Below are 25,436 nucleotides of genomic sequence, written 5' to 3' on the forward strand. Positions count from 1 at the left end.
ATAATAATAGGTAGTAGATGTGATGTGATCAAAGCATAGCATACTGGCAATATTATTTCTTTTCTTGGCATAGTCGGAGAGAGAGAGAGAGAGAGAGAGAGAGAGAGAGAGAGAGAGAGAGAGAGAGAGAGAGAGAGAGAGGGAGGGAGGGAGGGAGGGAAGGAGGGAAGGATAGAGAGAGAGAAAGAGAGAGAGATAATAATCTGGGAGAAGGAAGGCATAGTAGATACAGTTCCAAATTCAGGAAGGCTTGGGATCTACTCCTGCCTCTGGAAAATACTGATTATGTGACCCTGTACAAGGTATTTTTATCTCTCAGTGCACCAAAGTACTCAAAGACTATAAATTTCCAAACAAATATTGATCTGAATTGGTATCTGAATAGCAATGAAATCATAGGTCTTGTGAAAAATACACATACGCACACGCACACGCACACACACACACACACAGCATGTGTGTATATAAACATATGCATTAAGTATATATTGGGGATCACCACTTATCAATGTAATGAGTCCCCTAACTTGATACAGGGCATGGACTTTTGTCTGAAGGGCACCTCCAATGGAGGTAGACAGATATCCCTGTCCTTTGCTGTGCTGACATAGGGAAATTCTCTTATAGGTCCCCAGTGAGTAAGGGTGCCTCCAAAATGTCTGATTACTGAGTGATGGGGCAGAGGGCAGTTGAGGGAAGGGGAATGGATTCCTGTCAGAGTCCATTTTTCTGTCATCTACAAAAGTGAGCTGAGATATGGTTTTCCCCCTTTCACTTTTTCTTTTCCAAAGCTTTTTCTTCTTCAACTTTCAGATGTCATTAAAAGAGGGAAAGAGCACTTCTACCTTTCTTTTTCTGATCCCAGAAGTAGAAAATGGGGACTGGAAAGAAAAGAACATAGTCAAGCATTCAATGGACAATTTAAGTATTTTATGTTTTTATATTTGTCCATGATATCTCATGAGTCCTTTGCATCATATGCTATCACTTTCTTAGCACATATATTGTACACTGAATGCTTGTCTATTTGGGCAATCTATTAACTACTTTGGAGAAACCCTAGAGAGGAGCTATGTCTACACTACATTCAGATTACTCTGGGATTGGGGGAATTGAACCAGAGAGAAAGAAACTGATCTTTTGGAGATTTTTAGGAGATCAAGCCTAGTCCATGGGAACTAGAATTTTTGCTTTGTTTTATTGGGGCAAGAGGGCATGGGTGCCATGGGTAATGCATACACACAGATGTATAAAATACCAGCATGGAATACAGCATAAAGAACCAGCCTTGCAATTAGGAAGACCCCAGTTTACTTCTGGTCTGTGACAACATATAGGCTGTGTGACCCTAAGCAAGTCACTTAATGTGTCAGTGCCCCAGGAAACACTTTAAGACTGTTAGTTGCAAAGCAACAAAATCATATGTGTGGGCATATATGCTTACATGTGTATATGTCTGTATATAGATTCTGGCCCTACTGGTTCTGCTTATGAGATCTGGAGAAAGATAAGAAACAAAGAACGTGAGTTTCAGGCTAATCCCTAATCCCAGTCCAAATATAGCCTAGGGAAATAGAAACTCCTTCATACCTTAAAACTATTAAAACGTCTGGGATATCCTGTATTGACAGATGATATAGATATAGATAGATATACAAATAGACATATACATATAAACTCAAAAACTTCAAAACTTATTAACAGTATATGCCATTTGACTATTTAAATTTATATGACCTGTGATTTCATTGGTCTAAGGAATTCCCTGTCTATGCAGATCATCAACCAGTGTGAAATTCACAGTCTCAGAGAAATACTCAGGACACCAAGAAGTTAAGTGACTTGCCCAGGATCATACAGCCAGGAGGCAACAGAGGCAGGACTTGAACCCTGGTCTTCTTGACTCTCAGGGTAGCCCTGTATCCACTCTGCCCTTGCTATCTCTCATTATAAATATTGTAAAAATTCAATACTTTCCAAATCTGCATAGTACTGAATAAATACTGTACAAATCCAAATGTGTAAGTGATTCAGAGTTGTAGTCATTTAATGTAGCTCCATTTAAAGCAATCTAACATGCTGCACCTTAATACAGGAAGACAGACAGCTTCAGTGTCCATGTCCTGGAGAGATTTAAGAAATCTCTCTAAATACCCTTGTCCAATGCTTTCCACTGCTAGGATTTAAAGGTCTTCTAGCGAGAAGCTGCTTATTAAAGTTGACGGACTGGAAGTGTTTTCTTTTGGTTTGATTTATTTTTTTGCAGAGTTCTAATACGCCAGAGCAGCATATCTAAAAACCAATGACAAAAATAAAGTTGGGTTTTTTCCCCTCATTCTTTTTTCTAATTCCAAGGAATGGTTCTCTCAACAGGAGAATAGAGAAGAATATATTCAGCAGTTAGGGGGGTGGAAAAACAAAATAAAGTAATAAAAAAATGAAAGGAAGAAAATAAAGCAGGTACCCAAGACAGAGGGAGATTCTTGGGAAAACAACGGTGATGTAAACCAGGGAGCCTACGTGGATAAAATGAAAAATGTATGTACAAATAAGAGCTGTAAAACTATTCATGAGCTTTGTCCCAGTTATCCCATAGAGATATGTCCCTAGAATACTATTGACAAGAAAAAGTCACAAAAACTCTCACAGCAATTACTCATAATAGAAAAAAACCTAGAAATTACCTGTGTGCCCAATGTTTGGGAAATGTCTGCCTTGTCTCTCTATATAAATGAGTGTAATAGAAATTACTTAGCCATAATAAGTAACATATACACACACAATAGGATCAGTAATATAAAGTAATGCAGAGTGAAGAAAACAGAATCAGAACAATGTGAACTCATATTACAGAGACATAATAAATAAGCAGCAACGATGTGATACATAGTAAGATGGACAATCTATACAGCTCGTCCATTTTTATCTTGGACAGGGATTACAAAAGGCCAACAAATTGGGCCTAAAACTAACAGGAAGATAGAGGATTGAATTGTCTTTGGGAATTTGCAAATTTCTCAAATGTTTATGATTCCAAGCTGCTCCCTGAAAGAAAGGTTCATATTTTTTATACCAACATTTATAAAATTGGAGTCTCTGAAGACAGTAAAATGGGTGTTACCTAGAGGTAACTGGTGAGAAGGCAGGTGGTTGTGAATAAGCTCTACCACATGATACATAAGAAATTGCAGTAGAGAAGTGTAGTAAAAGGTATGATCAAAGAAATGTCTGATGAAAGAAAAAAGAAAATGGGCTGGTCAAGGAGTGAGAGGAAGAAATGCCAAAGGATAATCCATATGTCCATTGGTATTCTGAGACGTCATGAAAAAGCTAGGAAACCCCCAGCATGTCACACAGGACCCACCTTTTGGGAGGATACAGTCAACAGTCAGGCTGAATTATGGATGGGAATCTGAATCACTGAAGAGGATGCCCACATCAAAGAGATTACAGACCCATTAGAATTTTGAGAATAGAAACAAAATGTGAGAACATTCACAGAAAAACAAATTACAAAGGGGATATGGGAGTAAACAAGAGTTTTTAGTTACTATCTAGTTCATATACTTTGAAAAAACAATGTCATGTATAACATTGTTCTTCAATCAGTAAACATTTAGGTACCTCAATGGATAGAGCACTGGGCTTGGAGTCAGGAAGACTAAGTTCAAATCAGATATTTACTAACTGTGTGACTGAGCAAATCACTTTACCCCTGTTTGCCTTAATCCACTGGAGAAGGAAATGACAAACCATGAAAACCCCACAGACACAGAATCACCAAGAATCAGACACAACTCAATGACTGAACAACAATTAGGTGCAAAATACCGTCTCTGCCCTCAAGGAGATAACCTATAGAGGGACATAACCTAGAGATGAAATGAGCTATATATGATAAGAAATAATTAACAGAGCTACAGTAGTAGTGGGGCAGTTAGGTAGCGTAGTAGATAGAGCACCAGGCCCACAGTCAGAGAGATTCATCGTTTTGAGTTCAAATCTGACCTCAGATACTCACTAGCTATGTGACCCTCAACAAGTCACTTAACCCTGTCTGCCTCAGTTTCTCATCTGTAATATGAACTAAAAAAGGAAATGGCAAAGTGCTGCAGTATCTTTGCCAAGAAAATCCCAAACAGGGTCACGAGGAGTCAGGCATGACTAAAGATGACTGAAAAATAAAGACACCAGAATTTTAAAACAGTTGTCTTTGGACCATATGCATATTCAAGGGAGCCTCTAAAGAAAATAGCCTCTAGACAACCATCCTTGAGCCTCTGTTTCTAAGCAGGAAAACAGAAGTTTAAATAACCACGGTCAAAATTCTGTCTTAGAAAAAGATAATTTTAAGTAATTTGCCTTATTGCACTCATGTCATAGAAAGGTATCAGGATTCAGATCTTGTCTATTTCATGCATTCTCCTTGGACAGGAACCAGAAGTCTGGTCCACATTCCAATATTCTTGATTTATTATGCCACAGAGAATCCAAGGTGAAATTTTGTGAATAAAAGCTGTTTGGCATGTGCTAATATCTTACTTAATTTGGCTCAATAATATCTAGACTTTCCTTGTTCATTGTCAGAAGGAAACTGTTAAATATTTGGGAATAAAAATGGACTCTCTAGTTTAAAATATCAGCACACTTAATTTATGAATCAAACTGGACTACAGATGATTTATCCACCTCTCTTTTAAACAAAAGGAAGTTATTTCCACAAATGGAATTTAAATTATCTAACCATTTTTTAGGAAGTAATCTAATTTCCAGGAAGAGCTAAGCAACATTTATTTTTAACGTCATGATCTTTAATAATTTCAGAGCAATGACTCTTCAAAAGAAACCTTTAGAACATAAAGTTCTATCTCTAGTCTGATGTAATTTGTCATTTATAGTTATAAAAATATTACATGGCATTGAATTTCTTTTAAAGATCCTATTAACAACACCATTGTCAACACCTTCAACTTGTTAAATAATGAGTAAGCACAGAGATCACCTGAAGCTCATCACTAACCTAAAAACAAATTAACACTATCTTAGCAGACTTTGGGGTGACAAATTGCCTTACTTCAGTCTATACTCAGCAATAATGCTGAAACAACCCTAAATCACAGAATCCCATAGCTGAAAGAACCTTAGAAGGAAGGGTTATGCTGAATCCAGATCAAATGAGTCCCAGAGTCAACTGTTAAATTTTGAATGTGAGCATTTACAAGTCAGAAATCAGCAAATGTTTCAAATCAGAGACTGATTTGTTTTGTTGATTGTTTAGAATTAGGAAAGTTTTGGAGAAAATGTTAATGGTGCAGATTAAACTTTTAAAAATGTAGCCTGTATACATTTTTTTTTTTGGAGAGTCAGTTGTTAAACATTAACCAACACACTGCTTCTCAGAGATCATCTAATACAACCTCCCATATATAAATTTCACTTTAAACACTCCTGACTAATATTTCTCCAGTTATTACTAGAACACCATCCTAGGCGAGGAACATTCCCTGTCCTCCAAAGGCAACCTATTTTATTATTGAACCCCTCTAATTATTAGTAAGGTTGTCCTTTAGCTGGACCACAATCTGCTTTCCTGTAACTTTTACTCCCATAAAACCAATTTTAAAGAAAAAGCAAAAACCTTTGATACAATGATCTAAAAGTAAAAAGGAACACATTAAATGCATAAACTAGTAGCTGGATAAAAGACACAACCTTTTACACTAGGTCCTTTCATTATCAGTAAAGTCTCCTTGATTTTTAGTTCAGGGTCTCTACAGATGTTATGACCTTTGACAAAAGTGTATGACAAAGGGCTGGCTTGGGTCACTGATCTCAGGATCTGTCCATACCATGTATGCATCCAGCTGTCCTCCCCCATTCAATTGGTTGCCAAACTGATCCTTGCTCAGTGCAGGTCAAGCAAAATTATACCTAGTTCCTCCCTTTCTGGAATACCATTCTCTTTTTTCTCCTCTAACTTAGTCATCTTCTTACCCACTATGGTTCCTGGATTTCCTCACTTGAGTATGCTCTTTAAATATGCTGTTTTCCTTTTCACTTGAATAAAGTGAAATCATGAAGAGCCATAGTCTAGTCATGAGTTTTATCCCACCAAATCTCAATGACTCCTAAAAAAATGAATTTTTTCCCTTTATATTAGGACTTCTAAATCTTGTTTGTTATCAAAACTTTAGGCATTTGTACATAGAAATTTAAGAGTAAAAGTTTTTTCTGCTAGCTTGATCCTTGGATTTTGTTTTCTGTGAATTTGTGGGTGTCCTGTTTGCTATAGGGATACTCTTTATGATGGCAAACAGAAAACAAACATCTATGATGTACTTACTACATGCCAGACAGTGTGCTAAATTGGTATGTAACTTGAAGGCTATACATGTCTTCTTCCTCCATTGTCCATTTTAGTTTTAAACTAAAACTTTAAGGTTTTTTTTTTTATTAGACTTGCAATGCATCTTTACCAGCCCTTGTTAAGTGTACTCCATCTCTGACCAGGAATCTGTTATCCTTAAATTTCAAGATTATTATTATCATTAAGCTTACTATTTATCCTTAAATTTTCAAAGGAAGTTACTTGTTCATCCAAATTTCTAAGATTTTATCATCTAGATAACTGTTTACCATCTAAAACTATGCTGTAGACTTCAAGAAAATTCAAAAGAATGAACAATTATCTGAATTCTCTACTATAGACTACTCCTTTCTGCTACAGCCTTAGTAAGGAAGATCTCTATGGTTTATATGGCCAAGTCCAAAAGTGATAAAGAAATATAAAGCCAAGAGTAGGAGGAGCTGGATGGAAGAAAAGAGATAATTTAGTGCTTTGAAAGTTTATGTAAGTTAAATTTCAAATAGTAAAAAAAAAAAGTTTGCAAAATAATGAAAATTCACCTTTGACTAGTGCCAGCTCATAGATCAGCCATTGGAAAATTATGATTGATCTTGATCATGATACTGTTGAATCTACAAAGTTTCTCTACTCCAGAATTTTATTGTGTTATGGAGATGGCCTTGGAATCTCAAAAGTTCTACCAGTAGAATACAAGTACTGAAATATTCTATCTATTGAAAAGTACCAAGTGTGATACCAGCGAGAGATTTAGAACACTTTCAGAGGACTAGCCTACCTGAAGGTGGACAATCCTGTCACAAGTAGACTGGCCACTTAGTAACAAATTCTTTGGCCATTGCTACTCATTATGCAAAAACAAATGGCTTTCACTTTTATGATATCATGTTTGACAAGGCAGAGGATGTCTTGTTAAAAATCAGTTTTAGACTCTATATAATCTTAAATAAGATTTTCTTGAAAAAAAGATTGTCTAATGGCCATAAAGAAGAGTAAAATTACAGTAGTCAACATTTTCCCTATAAATGGAATACAGATAGAAGCAAGTTACAGATAAATGAAAGTATGTATTAATTTTGGAATTCCTAAAGTATATATACTTTATGTACCATATTAAATGAGATGCCAGCAGGTCAGGTTGGCAGGAGCTCCAAAATAGGTCATAATCAATCAGCTGAGGGTTGAAATGAGTTATAACACAGACAGGATATAGAGAAGCATGGTCAGGCAGGTATTGGTCTGGACAGGGCAAGATTGCTGGCAATCCCAAGAGGAAAGAAAGGCTTTATCATCCTTAAGTTATGAGAGGATCAGATGACAAAGCTACAATGTGCACAGATGATAGATTCAGACACAAGCTGAGAGAAACCTTAGAATCTATCTACAAACCTCATTTTTACATGTGAAGAAGTTATTTCCTAGAAGTCCTACAAGTCTAAGTGTTATCACTATAAATAGAACCTGAACTTTCCTGATTCCCAATTCTGTATTTCTTTCACTATATCACATGCCCTTCTACAAACTCAGGATTATTATGCCATGCTGTCTACCTACAGCCATACATAAAGAATCAAACACTTAAAGCAGGTTTTGAGGATCAATACCTGATGCAGGAACCATGGATAGCTCCCTGTGAGTTTCCCTGTGGCTCTCTGGGGAGATTGCAGCAACTCTGGCTTATTTATTTATTTATGATTACTATCGGAAATCTCAAGTCTAACCCCATCCAGGAGGTGAAGTGGGTACCTCAGTCCTTTTGCTTACATAGCCATTACCTGAAGGCTTCTTGCAGGTAGAGTTTTGCTTACATAGCCATTACCTGAAGGCTTCTTGCAGGTAGAGTTTAGATGAAAAATTAAAAAAAATAAAGGAAATAAAGGGAGGGTACCAAGTCTCATAAAAGCTACTACTCCTGAGGAGCATGTTTTATAAGTAGGAATGTAGTTTTTACACCTCAACTTTGATTTCTGCATATTTTTGTCTGTGTTTTGTCTTTGTCTTTAGGATATGGTCTGCATTTGCCAGGTGGCAGAGTGCTATAAGGCTTAAGAAAGGGTAGTATTAATTTTAGAGTTATCTTTCTGTCTTTCAGATTGTTAGCCCAACCTTGAATTTTTATTAAGGGTAAATTAAATAGCCACTCAAAGTCACTTGACAAAAGGGGTGTAGGGGTGTGTGTGTGTGTGTGTGTGTGTGTGTGTGTGTGTGTGTGTGTGTGTGTGTGTGTAGAGATGGGACCTTGGTTATTTTAGTTACATGCTCACTTTAAACTTGATTTGTAAGTCTAAAGCCTGTACTAGTGAGAGGGCTTTCAAAATCATACTACCCTCATTGTTTAGGGAGAAAGATCCTTCCTTTTCTTTCATAGCCCTGAACTGTGGTCAGGTTGGGGGGTTGCATTAACATTCTCTAGAATTTGTTTTAAGGAAGATTTAGAAAAAAAAAAACCCTACTGTTCCAGACAAGAAGAGACTGTACTGCACTCCAAACATGGCCAAAACCCAGACTGGTTGTAGATAATGGGGATAGCTATTCACAATGAGGGGGGAGGGAAGATGACTGGGAACTTTGGAAATCCTGAAGTAGAACTTACAAGGCTTCTAAAAATTAAAAAAAAAAAAGAGAATCTCTCTCTTCTTCCTTTCTGACTGTGGTCAAAGTTGGAGAGGCAGATGAGAGAAAGACAGATAAGTGGAATATTAGGAACCCGTGGAAAAAGGTGCAGGATGCCATTGGTAAGGGAAGTATAACAATTGGGGTAGATTAAAATCTAATGTCAGACCACCACTTTTGAACTCTGTTACAGTGGATTAGTTGGAAATAGTAACTCCATAATATGAAATGCCTGTAATAAATAGCCCTTGTGTAACATGTAATATTAATTGAAATTAGAAATTGAGGTTCTATATGATGCCAAGTAGAAAACAGATCCAAGAGTAATTGAATTTATTCTGATCTTGTTTTAATGGAAATTTATTATTATCTATTATTATTATACTATATGGGTCAGAAAGCTTGTTAGCTGTGTAATTTTAAACCAAGTTACCTCTATTATGAGATTTGTAATATGTTAAAGAAAGGTACCTGAAATTAGCTTGATAATTTATTATATTAGAAATATTGTTAGAAATGTGGACTCTAATTCTTTTGGATTATGGACTTAATTGTTAAAAAACTGGAGAAAATATTTTATTAAAAATCAAAAATCAGTAGCTAGAAATTACCAAGGAAAATATTTTTTTTTAGAAACCAGTCTTAATTATTAAAAAAATCAAAAATTAGTAACTAGAAATTGCCAAGGAAAAGATTTTTTTTAGAAATTAGTCTTCATTCAGATTTAGTCTAAGAATAAAGTCAGATTATCATCTGCTTAATTGTGTTCTCCCATCTTTCAGGATAAATCTGTAGGAAGCCCATATTAAAGCTAACGCTACACAAATAGTGGTTATCATTTTTTTAAAAGTGTTGTTTATTGTGATCTGTTAATATTATATAAGAGCTTAAATATTTCCTCATACTCTTCAAATTGAGTATTATTTAATTAGCTCCTTTTGTGAAAACTCAGTAATCTCTGTCTGGGAAAAGAAATCAGTCATCTAGAAACTCAGTGCAAGAAATTCTAAAAGCAATAACTTATAACAATTAGCCCAGCACACTTTAAATCAACCTAAAGATAACAGATGTGAATTCAAACTATATATCTTTTCAAGTATATGTCTATATTGGCTGTACTTAGGCCAGTTCTTTATCTGAAAAGTCTTAAAGATAAATAAAGGGGGCACAGGATTAAGAACTGGTCCAGCTCTTTGAGGAAGTACAGGAAAAGACTATATGGAGCTGAGAATTATCACCACATGTATTTTTTTTAATTAAAATATATGAATTTATGAATAACAATCTTTTTTCTTTTGAAGTGCTAACAATATTTACTGTGGAAATTAAAATGTTCCCATTAGTGATTATCAATTTGATTGGATTGGATTTGAAATTTATTAGCTGTATGACCCCAAGCAAGTTCCCTTATGTCTCTTTACCTCAGTTTGCTGTTCTGTAAGGGGATAATAATAGTACTCAGCTCCTAAAGTCATTGTGGGAATCACATAATTGTAAAGTGCTTAACACAGTGCCTGGTATTGAGCAAGTGTTATACTAATGTTAACTGTTTTTATTATTTTTTTAATTAGATGTGCTTGCTTCATACTTGATATCTTTATGTGGGATTTTGGTTGTGATCAGTATACAATGTAAATTGTGTTCATCTTTTGTTTTCCAAAAGGACCATGACATCAGAGAAATGATGACATGGCTTGCACTTGACTTAGTTTTGAGTGAGGGAGGGCTATACAAGGTCACTAGTCTCACTTTCTCCTCCTGAACCATCTGGATCCAGTGACCAAATATTCATCAGGATGACTGGATACAATGCCCAGGATACAATGGGAGACCTTGGTCTTTTAGGCTAAGGCCTTTTGAGGTATTCACTTAATGTGAGGTAAGGCTCATTCAGCGAATAGGCCTCTTTAAAAAGTAGTCAGGGGGAAGGCCCTTCTAATAGAATAGAACAAATAAATAAACAGAATGAAATGAATGATTTTCTGTGTAACGTAATTTGGAAACATTCAACTGCATTTAGGTCACTTGATTGGTAATGGCTTTGTTTCAAGTTTCAAATACATGACACTGTTTATGATAATGTTATGTTTCTAAATTTTCTTACATTGTGAAATCTGGTGAACTATTGTATCAGGTATGTTGTTAGGAAATCAACTTCTCTTATATCTGGATGTTGTTATGTTAAGAACTGTATCATCTAAAAAAAGTTAAAAATGAGTTAGAAAGTTGTTAGGTTATTTAATGAGTCCTGCTGACCACATGCGGTAATATTATGAAGTAATGTAATTAAGAACTTATAAACTTCCAAGCTTTGCCTATATTTAAGAGGAAGTTTCACCTAAAATTACTTTGCTCTCACTTATGAAAAATTATGAGCATGTTAAGTAAGTTATTTGAAGTTATTGTCACAATGTTAAAAGCTATCAAGTATTTACATGGATATTTTTAAAAGGAAAAGTGAAAATTCAGTAGTCTGTGGGAAAATGTACAAAGAAAAGGCCCTATTAAATCTTTTTTGTAAATTTACAAGGATTCTTGAAACCATTAAGCTGTAAACTCTTATGAACTACTGAATAAATGGGATACAAATATTCCTTGACAAAAATGGGAGAGGGCATTTTCAAACCTGCTTATGGCATAGATTGAGTTTCATCTGTGTGTGTGTATGTGTGTGTGTGTGTGTGTGCGTGTGTGCGTATTAATTTGGAGGTTCAAAGCAATTGACCACCATTGTTTTTCTGGGAATTTAATACTTACTATCTATGTGGGATTCCAGAATATAATTATTTTAATTTCCAGTGACATACTTTATGCCAGGATGAGTTTACACTGCAGGAGAAGACAAAGGAAGAGAAAAATATTGAATAAATTTTTAAAGGCCTGGTAAATTTACATTTAGAAAAATTGAATCTATCCACTGCAAACACTTTTGACTAGAGGGGAATGTCAATTAAGAATTTTATGGCAATTATGAATTTATTTTGTTATAGTATGTTGGGATTTATGATACTTAAAAACATTTTACACCAACTTAGTTTTGATAAATTCCAATTTCAAAGTTTTGGTTGTTTTGGGGTTTTTTTGCTTTAAAGTTGAATAAAGGAGAGAAATGTCTGTCAGTTTAGAGGTTTCCACTCAGTTTACTTTGTGAAAGTTTAGCGATTATCTTCTTAACATCAGGATAAATTTTAAGCTATTTTTAAGGAAGAGAAAAAATCTTAGGAGGAATATTTAAGTTAAAAATTCTTTTGTGTACATATTTAAGTAAAGATCTTTTGTGTGATTTTTAGAAGGCCTGATAAATTTTATTTGTCAGCTAATTTATTGCCACAGCCTAAGTAAGAGTTAAATTAGTGCTTGAACTAGTCATATGTATAAGATTCAGTTCTTTCAGAATGATATGAGTAAAATTAGGGTAGAAAAGCTTATGAAACAAAGATATAAATCTATTAAATTACAAAGTTAGAGTCAGGAACCTCTTTTATTTATGTTTCAGGGAATGAAATTTCATGACAATCCATTATATAAGTGGAGAATAGTAATTTAGGAGCTATCTTGCATTACCGTAACAGGAAATCTGATTTTGCTTATGTTTTTATTGTGTGTGGAGTATGTCCTGAAATACATGTAAACTAGTTAAAAGTCACCTTAAAGATGTTCTCATTGTTTAAAGGGATTCTGACAGCAGTAATCTGTTTGTGTCCATTTGAACATGGTTAATAACTGATTATGTTTTACTATAGACAATGTTTCATATCAACTGCTCTCTGAATGCATTTTGAGATTATCATATGGACACATCCCCTCTCAAGTCTTTTGTTGTTTGTTACTAAGTACTTAAAGCAAAATCATTTGTGTAATGTTTACTTGCAGATAAAAAAGCATCTACTTACCATGAATACTAGTTATATCAAGATAAGTTGTAATATTTCATGATGAATTTGTTATCAATGTGAGATTATAGTCAATACTTGTTATCTAGGATATATAATCCTTGACAGCTAAATCCACCTGAAGCTCTGATTATTCGAACTTGCTATTTAAGACCTTATGGGACTGTAACTGATATTATTCAGAATCGGACTCCAGGTATGATTATCAAGAAATGCTGTTGAGACAATGATTCATGATGCCAGCAACCCTCTGGGGTTAAGAAAGGCTGGAAGAATGACTTTTGGCAGGTGCTGAGGCAAGATTCTCCTCACCCCCGTTTTCTTGAATGGAAAATATTCTACCTGGCTAACTTCAAGCCTGGCTCAATACAGTTGGCTATTTATATAAATTTTGCCTGGAATGGACATGAGGTTGGGGAAGGATTATTCCCCTACTGTGTAGCTATGTCCTTAATTTTCCTTTCATGGTAAATTTCTATAATCATGTTAGGTGATCAGTAAAAATACAATATTAGATCTTTGCCTTTTAGGTTAATGCTGGAGTACATCTGAGTTACTATAATAAGATGCAGATATAAGATTTAAACTATTTGGTGTAGAATTTTAGTACTTTTTGTATTCTGAACAACTAAGTGAATAAGTATTTAATCTTGTCATCTGCTATTACAAGTAATATATTCTTGGGTAAGATAAAGTTCTTTAATTTCTCATAATGGTATGGGAGTAATTAGATGAATGATGCAAAGACTTGTGAAACTAGGATATAATTCAATAATTTAGTGAGGTTAATGTCATAACTGTGAGTTCTGTATTAATGAAAAGGAAATCAACAGAATTAGTTATCTTAAAAGAAGAATGACTTATGGTCTATCTTGTAATTGACTTAAAGAGACATCCACTTGGAAAAATCCATTCTTATTAGGGGTTATTCATTTGAACATGGCTAGAAATTGATTTTTTTTATTATTTAATAATGATATACATTATTTTGAAATTGATTATTCAATATATTGATGTATCCTATCCTGGAAGCTTTTGTTACAATTATAATTAATCTGGCAAGTTTTGAATGAATTCATTTTTGTATTTAAATTTGTCTTCTTGTACAAAGGTTTATGTTATTAATTTCTTAGCAGAATCTCATCCTCTTATTGGGGGGGAGGGATGAGTAATGCCAAGTATAAAAATTGAATTCTAATTTTCATTAAGAATATGAGTTTCTTAGATGTACCAATATGACAATTGGCTAACCTAAAATTGTAAATTCCCTGGTCTAAAAATTTCCCAATTTGGTTTTCTTACAGTAGAGACATAAAATTTGAGCTAACTTTCACTAATTGACCTGGTTATTGGCAAAGTAAATTTAAATTTGTGTTAAGACCAATTTTGGAGGATATTTTCAGCAGAAAAGAGGATCTGTACAAATGACCTGAACCTAAGAAGTCAGTCAGCTGGAAACTACTCTGAGATTACACTCAAACCAGATGGCCACATCAGATGTGTCCGGAGAATCATGACTGTATGATATGAGACTTCTATGGAATGGACAATTTTATTATTTGCTTTTTCTCTATGCACCTGTTATTTGTAAGGTCTACTTAACAGAAGAGATTGCCCCCTTTGACTTTGTCAATGCAATAGATCTCTTTCCCTTTTTTCCCTTCACACTGTTTTCCCTCATAAACCCTACAGTTAATAACCCTTGATGAATTGTTTGCAAAATCAGTTAGTGATTCATTGAGGAGACTTCATCTCTCAATAAAATCAAATGGGAGAATGAGAGAAATGACTATTTCTCTCTTGTATTGACAACTTATTATTGAATCAGGACCAAAGTTTTTCCACTATTGTACTTTCTCATCCAGAAATCAACCAGTGTAGGAAATCTTTCTCAAAGACAGTATAAAAAATTCCAAATTTAGGCTAATGGGTAGATTCCTTCTCATTTCATTTACATACGGGTCTGGAAAAATATCAGTTCTCCCTTTTGTCATGTAGGTAATATGGAAATTGATAAGTTCCTCTGTCCAGGACTTGGGTTACTCAAGGTCATGTACCTCAAGAACTTCATTGGAATATAGTCCAACCCTTCATTGTAATATTAATTTTCTCATGAATTGTTAACCAAACAGAGTTAATTGCCACACTTGGAAACACCCACTCTTCTAAGGGCATATAAAATGTAAGCCCACCACCATGAGGAGTTTTTGGCATTTGAGAGTGCTACTGGCCATCTTTTATTAATAAACATGCTAACCTTATTAATAAAATTATTAAATTACCTAGAAACTACGTCTCTTGAACTTTTTACACATCACAATGTATGTGTGTACATATGTACATATATTAGTTAAATACAAGGAAGTTTGGAGGGAAAGATTTAAAAGTTGCAGTGTATCAGAAAATGCTTCATGAATAAAATGGTGCCTGAACTGAATCTTAAAGGAAGAGAGAGACTCTATGAAGTAGAGATGAGATAAGGAGGGTATGCATTCCAGGAAGGAGAGCTCAGTACAAAAATATGGAGATTGGAAAAACATGGAATGCTGTGTATTAGGAATAGAGAGGGAAGACCAATTTGTCTAGATTCATTCTGGACCAAGTGGGGAGAAAGTCCATGTCAGAGGGAGCACAAATCTGAGGGCATTTAGGAACCTGAAGGAAGGGAAGATACCAAAGTTATCCCCAAAAATTACAGCATACATGTTGACTACAACTTAATAATACCCCCCCCGAAGTGATTTAGAATAATTACTACAACTGAGCATGCCCACTCTCACATCTACATAAAGTAGAGAGATAGAGAGATAGATGGAGACAGATGGAGAGAGACAGAGAGACAGAGAGAGACAGAGAGAGAGATGCTAGATAAGGCTATCCACAGATGATAAAGAGACTTTGGCAAGTAATATCCTATAACAGATCATTTTTTTTTACTGCCACAAAAATAACGAAAAGAAATGCAACATCTCACTGTGTCTATTGTCTTATATAAAATTTTGATTCACTAAACAAAACATCACCTTAATGCACCTGTCAAGATTTCTTGAAACAATTAGCAGAGACAATCTTGTTAAATGACTCTCTAATTGATAATATCAGAAAAGGTATAAAACAGAAGATGTATACTCATGATATGTGTTTGGCACTGTCATGAATTCAATTTGTGTCTTTCCTCAGTTACTAATGCCCCCCAACATTAAATTATCTTATATTTACTTTACTTTCTAGGAATGAATTAATGAATATGAAAAAATGCACATTTATCAAGTGCTTATTATTTGCCAAAGATTGGTGAAGTGATAGAGATATAAATAGAAAAATAAGGTAATCTCTGCTCTCAAGGAGCTCACATTCTAATGGGGGATGCAATACATATGGAAGGTTTCAGCTGCAAATCAGATGGAAAAATCCTATGGTTCTTAGGATATAGCAATAAAGCAGATGGTAATGCCTATTCTTTAATGTCATTTATGTTCATATATATACATTGTCTTTCCTGGTAGAATGTACATATAACCCAAAGGGCAGGGACACTCATTTTTGTCTTTATTTTCCCAGTACCACCACAGTTCTTGGTACATAGCTGGCTCCAAACTAAGTATTTATTGATATTAATTGGAATATCTATATCTCCATATTCATTCTCATATCTAAACAAGTCTAGATTTTCCTCTTGCCTTTGAGATGCCTTAAAGTAGCATTATATCATGTTAAAAATAAAAATGCATTTTAGCTAGTATTAGTAAGCACAGAATGCATGATCAAAAAAGTTAAAGAAAGTATTCTCTATGTTGCTATCAAATTCAGAGTGGGAAGAGGCAGCAATAAACCACAAAAATGTAAATAGAAAAAAGTCAAATTTTGGAATATTACTGAAGTTTTGTAAAGTAAAATGGCATTCAACATTTTATTTTGTATCCTTTTATTGAATTCATGACATCTGCTCATTGAAATAGGTTTATAATATCTTAAATATTACTTTAACTCCATTCTAACTCTTTTAAGGTCATCATTAGATTCTAAAAGTTTTATTGAAGTGTTGTTCAGCAACATGGCATATAGGCAGATAGAGAGCTGGACCTGGATTCAAGAAGACTAGGGTTTAAACCTACCTCTGATACTTATTTCCTGTATGATCATGAGCAAGTTACTAACTCCCTCTAAATCTCAAGTAACTCTCTACCACTCTAAGTTACAGATAAATTCCATCCCAAGGGTGGAAGGAGATCTTCATCGATGAAATCACATCCCTTTGATGCATTGACTGCATTTGCAATAAAACAAAACAGTAATATAAAACAATAAAGGACAGCTAGGTGGAACAATGTGCCAGGCCTGGAATCAGGAAGACCTGAGTTCAAATACAGCTGCAGACACTTACTGAATATGTGACCCTGGGCAAGTCAATTAACCACTCCTTGCCTGAGTTTCTTCATTTATACAAAGGGAATAATAATAGGACCTACCTCCCAGCATTGTTGGGAAGATTGAATGAAATAATATTTATAAAGTGCTTAGCACAGTGCCTGGCACATGGTAAGTACTATAGAAATCTTAGTTATTACTATTTATTATTATGTTTTTCAGTGGAAGCTCACTGTTTCTTAAAACATGCCTTGATCTTTTCATTTTAAACACCCTGCCAATAAAATGGTACAGTGAAAGAAATACAAGATCCATCAACATCAGATTCTCTGACAACCTAGTCATCTAGACAAAAAGAAAAAGCATTCTCCTTCAATGAGACAGTGAAGCTGACAAAAGTATCTATTTTTCAATCTAAGCATTTGGAGACTATGATAGATTCATGGAGGGGGCAGAGAAAGAAAAATATAATTCACTGAGAAAACTTTAAGAATTTTCTCTTTGCATATATTCTTAATATTAAGGGTTTAAATCAAAAAGTGAAAAATAGACCATTTTTTCCAATTATCCCATAGTCACTTGTCACAGTTTTCTTAAGCTTATAATTTGGGAGAAATTCTAGATCTGTATGATTATTTGGGGGGAGTTATCAAAATGACACACTGTAGGTCTAAGTGTCATTCCTATAACAAAATCTCCCCAGTTCTTGACATTTTACTTAATTTTTCCCTTAAGAGTAAAAAAATAGGGCACTTAATTTCTATTCTACAACAACGACAAAAAACCCTCTTTGGTATGATTAGTATAAGGATAATATGAATGCTGGCCACCATTTCACCACTACTACCATCAATCAAAGGATCCTTCTGATTCACAGTTGCTGCCTGTTATGTTAAGGATTCATGTGATCATTTGGGAAAATCACAAAAGAGAATCATATTTTTGTACAATGCACATCTCTAAACATCAGAATCAAAAATGTCATTGCATGATCATGATTGGTACAGTGTTTGAGGGAAGCCTACTAAAATATTAGAAAAACTGGATGTTGAATCATTCATCTATCATCAGTAAATATTTATTAGTTTTCTTCCATTTACAAGCACTGTATTAAAAGTCACAATTAGGATTTTATCCTTGAGTGAGTGCCACAAACCACACAAAGATAAACAATATGTAGCATGCATACCCTTAATTAAGGGAAGGGTAATAACTGACCCCAGCCTTCCAGCTAATATTTTTCTCTTTTAATTATTCCACCTATTTAGGAGCTTAGCTCTATTGTTTCTGTTGTGCTAAAGGAATCTAAGTACAATCAGCACCCTCTAAATTGGATATCCCAGACAAAAGCTCAGTTTCCCCACCCCTCAAAATGTCTCTGACTGTTATAGTTGATGCAGAGATATAAAGAAGCATAAAACAAAAACGTCTGATCCTACCACCTTAAACCTTATAATCTTGGGGGAATAAGACAAATACACAAAGAACTGTAATGCAAGGCAGTATACATTACATTTCATATGACTGGTTCAGACATATAAGAACGAAGCCATTATTAAAGCATTTAAATTCTACTTCTATATCCAGAATGCTATTAATGAATACTAGGCATGACTTACATTTCTAAAATTACGTCCCTTAAGAAGAATATGAAACAGGTCTCCCTCAGTGGTAGCCAGCAGCACTTGTAGGCTACTTTGGACATATCCCCTATCTTTGCCCCTTCCTTTCCCCCAACTCTAAATTCTCAGACTAGGATGGTGCACAGCCTCAGATTAAGCAAAAATGGAAGAAGAAATTGCTGCTCTTGTCATTCACAATGGCTCTGGCATGTGCAAAGCTGGCTTTGCTGGGAATGATGCTACTTGGGCTGTGTTCCCTTCCATTGTTGGATGCCCAAGACACCAGGTTGTCATGGTGGGAATGGGGCAGAAGGACAGTTATGTTGGTGATGAGGGCCAGAGCAAGAGAGGTATCTTGACTCTGAAATACCCCACTGAAAATGGCATTGTTACCACCTGGGATGACATGGAGAAAATCTGGTATCATACCTTCTACAACGAGTTTCATGTAGCTCCTAATGAACACCCTGTTCTGTTTACAGAAGCTCCTTGAAGCCCTAAGGCCCAGATATGATGCTACAGATCACGTGTGAGACCTTCAACACCATGTAGGTTGCTATTCAGGCTATGTTGTCTCTGTGTGCCTCTGGTCTTCCCACTGGTATTATTATGGACTCTGGTGATGGTGTCACCCACACTGTGACCATCTACGAGGGTTATGCCCTTCCCCATGCCATCCTTTATCTAGATTTGACTGGCCATGACCTGACAGACTACCTCATGAAGATATTGACAGAAAGAGGATACAACTTCACTACCACAGCTGAAAGGGAAATTGTTCATGGCATCAAGGAGAACCTGTGCTATGTTGCCCTGGACTTCAAGCAGGAGATGGCTAGTGCTGCTTCCTCCTCTTCCCCGGAGAAGAGCGATGAGCTTCCGGATGGCCAGGTGATCACCATTGGCAGTGAGAAGTTCCGCTGTCCAGAGGCCCTCTTCCAGCCATCCTTCCTGGGTGTGAAATCCTGTGGTATTCTTGAGATCACTTTCAATTCTATCATGAAGTGGGATGTTATTTTCTGAAAGGATCTATATGCCAGCACAGTATTGTCTGGCAGTACTACCATGTACCTTGGTAGCGCTGACAGAATGCAGAAAGAAATCACACCCAGCACCTAGTACAATGCAAATTAAGATCATTCCTCCCCCAGAACCTAAGTATTCCATCTGTATTGGTGACTCTATTTTGGCTTCTCTCTCCACTTTCCAGCAGATATGGATCAGCAAAGAGGAATGTGATGACTCTAACTCATCCATTGTCCATCGCAAATGCTTCTAAATGGATTGCTAGCAGATGTGCAACATTTGCTGTATGAGTATTCACAAAGTAAAAATTTGTCCTGGCGAATATACATCTCATGTTAGCCTCATGAAACTGGAATTATTTAAAAAGAAACTTGTCCTTGGGGAAGTTTGTATCTGATATTAGACAAATATCAGCACTTTTTAGACTATTGAACCATTGTTGATTTGACTCCATATTCGAGCTGACAGGTCTTCCCTTGGTGTACATTTTAGCATACCTTGTACATATCTTTGATCTAAACCCTAATAGAGGTCACTTCCTTTTGACAGGTAAGGCTAAGAGTTAACTTCAATAGAGAATCAATCTGATAATATGGCAATATTATCTGGTTGGTTGACACTCAACAGCTATACAGTTGTAGTTCTATTCAGCATCAGATCTGTACAAGGTATCTAAAGATCAGATTTCCAGCATCTAAAGAAGCTGACTTATAGAATTTCTTTCCTAAGACTGGCAAAAGTTTATTAAATGTGGGTTGCATCTTGCCACCATCCTAGCAGGAATACATATTGAATCCAAGTCTTAGGAGTCAGGTTTTTTTTTTCTTAATCCACTGTTTTCCCCCAATGTCATTGGGCTAAGTTATTCGATCTTGAGTTGCCAAAAAGTTTGCATTTACAACCTGTAAATTTGTGTATCTTTTTATGTAAGATTTTTGTATGTTGCCTTAATGTTCTCACATAACAGTAGAATATCAAAATTTGTAAGTCATCCTAAGAGTTGAGAACTGTAATGCCCAACACATCATAGTGTAAGAAAAAATAAAAGTGCTGCAAGTAAACTGAAAAAAAAAAAGAATATGGAACAACTATAACTCTAATTATGGCACATTCTCAAGTTTCATTTCTTCCGGTTTTCATCATCTTCCCTACATATATACCTTTGATATTACTTCCTTTCTGCACTCTTAGAACCTAATTGATGTGATTTGAATTAGATTCAGAAAATATTAGAGATAAAAGAAAATTTAGAGAGCATCTAGTCAACCTCTTATTTTACAGATAAGGAAGTTTTCCAGCTCAGCAAGTTTAAGAAACTTGTCTAAAGCACCCAGCTAGTAAGTGCTAATGTTTCAGCTCTACAGCCCAAGCCTAAGACCAGTAATTTTTTGCATTACATCATATTACTTCCAGAATGAGCTAAATATTACACATAAATCCTCCTGTAGGCCTTGGCCAAAGAAAATTCCTGACAAGTTGCCCTCTCCAAGCTACATCAAAACAAAAATCAAATACAGCCCTATCAAGTTATTTGTTTAGCAGTCTGTGTGTGTGTATACAGAGAGAGAAATTTATACATATATAGTAATATATATAATATTTAATAGCATATATATAAAATATCTGGAAAGACTTATATGAACTGATGCTGAGTGAAATGAGCAGACCAGGAGAACGTTGTGCACAGTAACAACCACACTGTGTGATAACTGACTTTAATACAAACTTAACTCTTCTCAGTTATGCAAGGATCTAAGATAACTCTCCCATTAGTTCTAATTCTTCTTTACATCATGATTAACATGAAAATATGTTTAATATGAATGTAAAAACAGAACCAATATCAGATTGCACACACTATCTTAGGGAGGGAGAGAAAATTTAAAACTTAAAATCTTATGGAAGTAAATGTTGAAAACTAAAAATAAATAAATTATATATTTTTTAAAAAGAAAAAAAGAGGAAGTACCAATGGAGAGAAAAAGAGTATATATGGATATGTGTATACGTATATATATATGCGTATATATATACGTATACACATACACATACATATATAAATTAAAGAACTTCTCTCTCTGTCACTATCTCTGTCTGTCTGTCTGTCTGTGTGTGTGTGTGTGTGTGTGTGTGTGTGTGTGTGTGTGTGTATTAATTAAAGAATTACTCCACATGTGGGGAACAGGTAAAATACTTTGCAAGCAGCCATGCTGCTTTCCTTTTGACTACAAGGGTTGAGGTTAGGAGTTGAGAAAGAGGCTAGTTAGGTATAAAGGAGCAGGAGGAATAAGTGTACAGTTTACTGGTAAATTTAATTACACTGGCTGATTAGCAGGGGGTGGGAAAGAAGTTGTATGTAAATGGTAAAGGTTGTATCAGGGGACTCCAATCACTGTTTCCAGCAGATTCTACTAGACCATAAAATATTCAGAAATTAAAAACAATTACAAAGAAAAAAACGTAAAAGTGAGATGTGTTTCTCAATCACTTAAGTTAATTTCTGATGTCATATTACCTGCAAATTTGCCTTTGAATTACTATATATTCTCTTTTGCATATTTTTTCTTGCCTTAGGGGCACAGAAGTAAGGTTGTCTTAAGCAATTCAGTTAACAACTGGCCTAACGGTACAATTCATATTTAGCCAGAATCAATGCGTGCTTCTCTAATGCTTTCTCTATGAAATTAATCCATATTTTTATTTATTTATTTATTTATTTATTTAACTTTTAACATTCATTTTCACAAAATTTTGGGTTACACATTTTCTCCCCTTTTATCCCCTCCCCCCCCAAACCCAAGCATTCTAATTGCCCCTGTGACCAATCTGCTCTCTCTTCTATCATCCCTCTCTGCCCTTGTCTACGTCTTCTCTTTTGTCCTGTAGGGCCAGATAGCTTTCTTTACCCCTTTACCTGTATTTCTTATTTCCTAGTGGTAAGAACATTACAGTTGATCCTAACACTTTGAGTTCCAACTTCTTTACCTCCCTCCCTCTCCACCCCTTCCCTTTGGAAGGCAAGCAATTCAATATAGGCCAAATCTGTGTAGTTTTGCAAATGACTTCCATAATAGTTGTGTTGTATAGGACTAACTATATTTCCCTCCATCCTATCCTGTCCCCCATTACTTCTATTCTCTTTTGATCCTATCCCTCCCCATGAGTGTCGACCTCGAATTGCATTCTCCTCCCCATGCCCTCCCTTCTATCATCCCCCCCACCCTGCTTGTCCCCTTGTCCCCCACTTTCCTGTATTGTGAGATAGGTTTTCCTACCAAAATAAGTGTGCATTTTATTCTTTCCTTTAGTGGAATGTGATGAGAGTAGACTTCATGTTTTTCTCTCACCTCCTCTCTTTATCCCTCCACTAATGAATCTTTTGCTTGCCTCTTTTATGAGAGATAATTTGCCCCATTCAATTTCTCCCTTTCTCCTCCCAATATATTTCTCTCTCACTGCTTGATTTCATTTTTTTTTAAGATATGATCCCATCCTCTTCAATTCACTCTGTGCACTCTGTTTCTATGTATGTGTGCGTGTGTACATGTGTGTGTGTACTCTCACCCAGTACCCAGATACTGAAATGTTTCAAGAGTTACAAATATTGTCTTTCCATGTAGGAATGTAAACAGTTCAACTTTAGTAAGTCCCTTATGACTTCTCTTTGCTGTTCACCTTTTCATGGTTCTCTTCATTCTTGTGTTTGAAAGTAAAATTTTCTTTTCAGCTCTGGTCTTTTCATCAAGAAAATTTGAAAATCCTCTATTTCATTGAAAGACCATTTTTTCCCCTGAAATATTATACTTAGTTTTGCTGGGTAGGTGATTCTTGGTTTTAGTCCTAGTTCCTTTGACTTCTGGAATATCCTATTCCATGCCCTTCGATCCCTTAATGTAGAGGCTGCTAGATCTTGTGTTATCCTGATTGTATTTCCACAATACTTGAATTGTTTCTTTCTAGCTGTTTGCAATATTTTCTCCTTGACCTGGGAACTCTGGAATTTGGCCACAATGTTCCTAGGAGTTTCTCTTTTTGGATCTCTTTCAGGTGGTGTTCTGTGGATTCCTTGAATATTTATTTTGCCCTCTGGTTCTAGAATCTCAGGGCAGTTTTCCTTGATAATTTCATGAAAGATGATGTCTAGGCTCTTCTTTTGATCATGGCTTTCAGGTAGTCCCAAAATTTTTAAATTGTCTCTCCTGAATCTATTTTCCAGGTCAGTTGTTTTTCCAATGAGATATTTCACATTATCTTCCATTTTTCCATTCTTCTCTCTTTGTTCTGTGATATCATGCTTTCTCACAAAGTCCTTAGCCTCCATCTGTACCATTCCAGTTCTGAAAGATCTATTTTCTTCAGTGAGCTTTTGAATCTCCTTTTCCATTTGGCTAATTCTGCTTTTGAAAGCATTCTTCTCCTCATTGGCTTTTTGAACCTCTTTTGCCAATTGAGTTAGGCTAGTTTTCAAGGTGTTAATTTCTTCAACATTTTTTTGGTTCTCCTTTAGCAGGGAGCTGATCTGCTTTTCATGCTTTTCTTTCATCTCTCTCATTTCTCTTCCCAGTTTTTCCTCCACCTCTCTAACTTGATTTTCAAAATTCTTTTTGAGCTCTTCCATGGCCTGAGCCCATTGGGTGGGCTGGGACACAGAAGCCTTGATTTCTGTGTCTTTGCCTGATGGTAAGCATTGTTCTTCCTCATCAGAAAGGAAGGGAGGAAATGTCTGTTCTCCAAGAAAGTAGCCTTCAATAGTCTTATTTCTTTTCCCTTTTCTGGGCATTTTCCCAGCCAGTGACTTGACCTCTGAATATTCTCCTCACACCCACCTCACCTCCTGATCCTCCCAGCCAGTGTTTGGGGACTGAGATTCAAATGCTGCTTCCAGCCTTAGGGCTTTTGGCGGGGGCAGGGCTGCTATTCAGTGTGAGAATTAAGTTCAGGTGGTCAGGTCGGGGCAGGGCGGCCTCTCAGGCTCAGTTCCCTCAGGGGGTTTATGCACAGACCTTCCACAATGGATCCAGGCTCCCGCCCGCTTGGGGATCCCCGGTCTGCAGCCGTCTCTCAGCTTCTACCTCCCAGGGGGGCCCGAATCATGGGGGCACCCCACTCCCCTCTCGACCCACCAAAGAGACTCTCTCACCGACCCCCATCACCTGTGGGTGGAGGGACTTGTGCGGCCGCTGGAGATCCCATCCCTGAAGCCTGCTCGGGTCTGTTTCTCTTGGTGCCGTGGCCGCAGCAGGTCTGGGCTGGGCTGGGCTCCGCGTCTGCAGAGCAACGGACCTTTTGCGAGAGGTTTGCAGGTCCCTCTGTGGGTGGAGGGACCCGCGTGGCTGCTGGAGATCCTGTCCCCGAAGCCCGAAGCCCGCTCAGATCTTTTCCTCTCGGTGCTGCAGCTGCCCTCAGCTCCCAGTCCCGGCGCCCAGTCCACAGCGCGAAGGATCCCCCGCAAGAGGTTTGCAGGTCCCTCCAGAACAGAAATCTCCCTCACTCCAATATTCCATGGCCTCTGGGTGCAGAATTCGCCATGAGTTACTCCCCTGTAGCCGT

The 25,436-nt window shown here is 36.2% G+C and overlaps 1 pseudogene; it reads left to right on the plus strand.

Moving 5' to 3' along the window:
- Window positions 1-18,997: 18,997 nt before the first annotated feature.
- LOC140509118 (actin, cytoplasmic 2-like) lies at window positions 18,998-20,139 on the plus strand (annotated as a pseudogene).
- Window positions 20,140-25,436: the final 5,297 nt, after the last annotated feature.

Source organism: Notamacropus eugenii, chromosome 5 (assembly GCF_028372415.1).
Source record: "Notamacropus eugenii isolate mMacEug1 chromosome 5, mMacEug1.pri_v2, whole genome shotgun sequence".
In the NCBI taxonomy this organism is placed as follows: Eukaryota; Metazoa; Chordata; class Mammalia; order Diprotodontia; family Macropodidae; genus Notamacropus; species Notamacropus eugenii.